Consider the following 5,220-nt stretch of genomic DNA (forward strand, 5'->3'; position numbering starts at 1 on the left):
TAAAAACAACATAATCATTCATCACCTAAAACTGACCAGAGACAAACCATATTTCCAGAGATGATAACTGCATTTGTTGAGCTTATCACACACATCTGTTTCCTGTTCATCGACACACAACACCAGCGTTAAGACCCAAAACATTAACTGCAGAAAAAGCTGACGGTAAAACAGGAGTTATGTCTGGTTTACTCTAGCTTTAACAACCGTTTTTTGGAGAATTTCTGAGATTGGCTTTATGACGAATCAGTATAATTCAGGTTCAGCTATATATTTATTTATTTATTACATTCTGTCCCGAGACGCCCCAAAGTGACACCAGCCAGCGGAAACAAGGCTAAAGGGTTAAAGATTGTGTAGAAATACTGACATATCACACACTGCCATATTGAGGACAAAAGCCACGTACTCACTGAGATTCCTCTTCTGTAACAAAGACAGAAATGGATTAGTGTTGTTAGGAGGGACCAGTGGACTTCAGAGCGGTGAAGTCTTCAAAATGGCTGTGACAACAAAAAAGTCCATCCATCTTCTCCGGAGAGGGGTTGCGGGGTCGCGGGGTCGCGGGGTCGCGGGGGCAGCAGTCTGAGCAGGGACTCCCAGACTTCCCTCTCCCCAGACAAATAAGTCACATGATTTAAAGCCATGATTAGAAAGAGTTCTACTTCTGCCAATACCATAGATCACAGCTGTTACTGTGAACATGAACAAATATCTGTGCATACTTAAATACACTCATCTAGTTATGCATATACAACCAGCCACGGTGTTTTGTTGTATTTAAACCTCCAGTGGGCGGGGCAAACAGTGAATTTAAGATGCACTTCGTCACTTTTCAGTAAATCTCATGGGTGAAGTTTACTACTTTGTGTGAAATGGTCCACAGTATGGCATTAAAGGTATATAAGCAGGTGACACCACCAAGCCAAGTTACAGGTTAGCTCTGTGGAGAGGCGGCCTCGCTCGCAGTAGGAATGGAGTTTTTAAAGGCATTTCTGAGCAATAAATGCAATTGAATAAATGTAATAAATATATATTTAATGTCACACAGCGGAAGATGAACCCAACACTGTTTTCTACCTCCTCCGCACACACACACACACACACACACACACACACAGAGAACTCACAATGACGCCCCCTGGTGGCCACAGCCCATTCTCATCCTGACACAATACCGCTTCCTGCTTCCTTCTCCTGGTTATTTACCTCAGTCGGCTCTCATCGTTTCATTTCTGCTGGCTCTTTTTACAAACTGGCCTGTTTCCATGGCAACGGCAGCAACGAGACACCATTTATCATTTTAATGACTGCTGTGTACTCAGTGGGTTAGTGAGGCCACTGATGATGATGATGATGAAGGGAGTTTTTTTCAGGTATGATCCATTCCTTTTCCTCTTTACTTTGGTTTAGAATGCCAAACCTACACTGTACAACCAGGACAAAACGAGGCACATGACTGAGGTGTGATGAGGTCTACCTTGCCAAACACCAAGTAGTTCCTATTCTCCTTATTCCGTTAGCCTGTTTGGGCGCGGGAATACAAAGTAATCCTTCTTCCAGTTCAAATCAAATCAAATCAATTTATTTTTGTAAGGCCCAAAATCACAACAACAGTTGCCTCTGAGGGCCACTGTTGCATTAGTTAACATAGGGCTGCTGACCTCGAGAGAAAATAAGTTCTACACAGACTAAAAACTACTATATAGCATATTTTAGCGGTGAGATTTTTCACTCATTCTCCATTTAATCCAACGGATTCCCACTGGACCGGAAATTGGATTATAACGGAAGTGGCGATCAAGTGGGAAAAGAGGGAAAAGTGGGAAAAGGTCAAAAGAACTGATGCTATCTAAAGGTAGAGAGTGAATCAGACGTCCAGATGTTTCAAATGTAGTCATACGGGTACAGGAGCTCTATTCACCCTGTGCATCTACGTCACGTGATCTCGTGGGTGCACCATGATGGACGGCAAGAGTGAACAAAGCATTGCAGGGAGCGCAAAACGGACCAAAACTTACAGCAATCGTATTTATTTTGGCCCACTAAGCAATGGCTGCTTCTAGTGCCTGTTCAGTTCGGTCGTCGGTGGATGTGGGTCAAAGTCTAGATCACTAGTTCAAAATCTGACCCATACCTTCTCCCTCCGTCCATATTCACCGATCTAATCAAATGGTAAATGAACACTTGGGACTCAGGGCTACTGTTACGGTGGAGGGATGAGATTCTGCACAATGGGAAAGGAAAGACATTTTAAATCATCAAAGTAATTTTATGTACAATTGATCAGTATAATTATACTATTGTAGTTCCATAGTTCAGAGAAATGAAAAGTTACGACTATACGATTATTCTCTGTTGGCTAAAGTGCTTAACTAACTGGGACTGGGACATAATTACTTTCACATAAAACATTAGGTTATGTGTTATGTGAAAATGTGATGGACAAATAATCTATAGAGTGAAATATAAACCCAGATTGTGCCGCAGACGGCTGCCCCGGTGTTTCACTTTGTTTTGTCTTTTTTTGTGCGTAAATTGTGTCCGTCTGCTCTTACACCTGTGAAGAGCTCTAACACCTGTGAAGAGCTCTTACACCCGTGAAGAGCTCTTACACCCGTGAAGAGCTCGTACACCCGTGAAGAGCTCTTACACCCGTGAAGAGCTCTTACACCCGTGAAGAGCTCTTACACCCGTGAAGAGCTCTTACACCCGTGAAGAGCTCTAACACCCGTGAACTCCCCCTCTTGTATCTACAGAACTAGCCTATTCAGACTTTTAATGGGCTATTAGAATCCTCTTTGTCTTTGTGAGACCCTGGCTCAACCACCCTGAGTACCTGATTAGCATCTAAATGTCCTGGTCCTGGTCCTCTACCTTTCCAGGGGTTCAGTATACCATTGTAGACTACAGGAAGATTGAATCTTAGCCCTCCATTCCTGTTTAAAGAAGGTCTTTCTTTTTTAACAAAAATAGCTTCCTTAACTCCTCTTTCAAACCATCTTTTCTCCCTGCTTAAAATCTTCACCTCACCGTCTTCAAACGAGTGATTAGAGGCTTCAAGATGGAGATGCACGGCACTCTGAGGTCCTGAACTTGTATTTCTTCTGTGCTGATAGAGCCTCTTGTGTAGAGGCTGTTTTGTCTCACCTATGTACCGTTCTTTACAACTTTCTTCACTGCATTGGATAGAATAAACTACATTGCTCTGTTTTTGAGTCAGCAACTTGTCCTTAGGATGAACCAGTTTTTGCCTTAAAGTGTTTCCTGGTTTAAAATAAACAGGGACTTCGTGTTGCCTAAAAATTCTCTGCAGTTTTTCCGACAGGCCAGACACATAAGGGATAGAGACACCCTTCCTTCTCTGTTCAGTTTCCCTTTTGTCCTGCTTCTTGGTTCTCTTCACTCTGTTGAGGGCCCAAGCGGGGTAACCACAGGCTGAGAGGGCATTTCGGACGTGTTTTTCCTCTTTCTTCTTGCCCTCTGAGCTGGTGGGCACACCTTGAGCTCTGTTTTGTGGACCACAGAGCGCCGTGCATCTGCATCTTGAAGCGTCTAATCACTCGTTTGAAGACGGTGAGGTGAAGATTTTAAGCAGGGAGAAAAGATGGTTTGAAAGAGGAGTTAAGGAAGCTATTTTTGTTAAAAAAGAAAGACCTTCTTTAAACAGGAATGGAGGACTAAGATTCAATCTTCCTGGTATCTATAATGGTATACTGAACCCCTGGAGAGGTAGAGGACCAGGACCAGGACATTTAGATGCTAATCAGGTACTCAGGGTGGAGGATACTAAAAGGGGAGACTAATAGCCCATTAAAAGTCTGAATAGGCTCGGTAGATACAAGGGGGGAGTTTCTGTCGAAACAAACAACTCTTTCCACTTCAGGAAGGCTCCGCCCAATGGGCTGGACTTACCAAAGAATAGTACAAATATCGGAGTTCTCGACCTAAATTCTCTTATTGACAATGACTCTTGGATGAGAGTCGAAATGTCTATTTTTCAGTCCAGATGATTACAACTGAAGCTTTTTCTACAATGGAACACGCCTGGACGAATGAGCGATTACACCGACGGTTCACTGTACTGATAATTCACACTCACACACCAAAAGCACAAACCTTTTTTTTATTAATTTTTATTGTAATAGTTTATAAGTGAGTCTGAAGATCAAGATCAAGAGTTCATTTGGCTCTCTTGCTGGTTTGTGATTGGATTGTGTTTATTCTGATTGGACCAATCAGAAGCTGTTGTTTCAAGTCAAACCAAATGTAGAATCAACAGAAGAAGAGTGATGCTTCCTGCTCCACAGCGCCCCCTGTCCCCCTGGACTGAGCACCACAGGATCCGTCCAATGTGTGAGTTACAGTGACAGTTTGAATGTTCTCAGAGACATTTTCACCCAAACAGCAGAACTCGACATTTGATAAATAACAATTACAAAAATAAACACATAAAGTTGGATTGGGATTGGAAAAAGCCAAATGAATTAACCAAATAAATTGAAATAAGTGATTCCATGTGTGCTGGAGTCAGACCTACACTCTACAGGTCTGTCACGAGAGGTTAAAAGACACATATTACGCAAAAATGTCTGTTTTGATCCGATAAACTTGTTATTTTGTCACGTCTGTTTAATTTATCCTGTTTACCAGCTCGTCTTCTCTCAGCCTCACAAATCACTCCGATTGAATTTTCCTCTCAATTGTTGAGTCACATTTGAAAATACGGACTTCTGTTTTAAGTCCATAAACCATCACCATGGCTCTATTAGCATTGCAGTCATGTATAGCTCTATTAGCATAGCAGTCACGTATAGCTCTATTAGCATAGCAGTCACTTATAGCTCTATTAGCATAGCAGTCATGTATGGCTCTATTAGCATAGCAGTCATGTACGGCTCTATTAGCATAGCAGTCATGTATAGCTCTATTAGCATAGCAGTCACGTTGCCTATTCCATTTGTTCATTTATTTGGTTTTTCATTGTTCATTCTCACTGCTGACAACAGAGGGCGCTCTAACACCTAAATATTCAACTGTAAATTAAAGTGCAGTTTTCAAAATGTTTTTTTCAAAATGTATACATTATTTCAAATCAGAGAATGTGAAATACTAACGCCGAGGTGACCAAAGGCATGTTTACAAGCCACTTAAAGCCACAAGAATGCATAATAAGCCCTTTTTTAACATTTGACATTTAACCCAGTGTAATCGCAGAGC

Source organism: Eucyclogobius newberryi, unplaced genomic scaffold, assembly GCF_026437365.1.
Source record: "Eucyclogobius newberryi isolate DKJ021-1_F unplaced genomic scaffold, fEucNew1.0.hap1 SCAF_9, whole genome shotgun sequence".
In the NCBI taxonomy this organism is placed as follows: domain Eukaryota; kingdom Metazoa; phylum Chordata; class Actinopteri; order Gobiiformes; family Gobiidae; genus Eucyclogobius; species Eucyclogobius newberryi.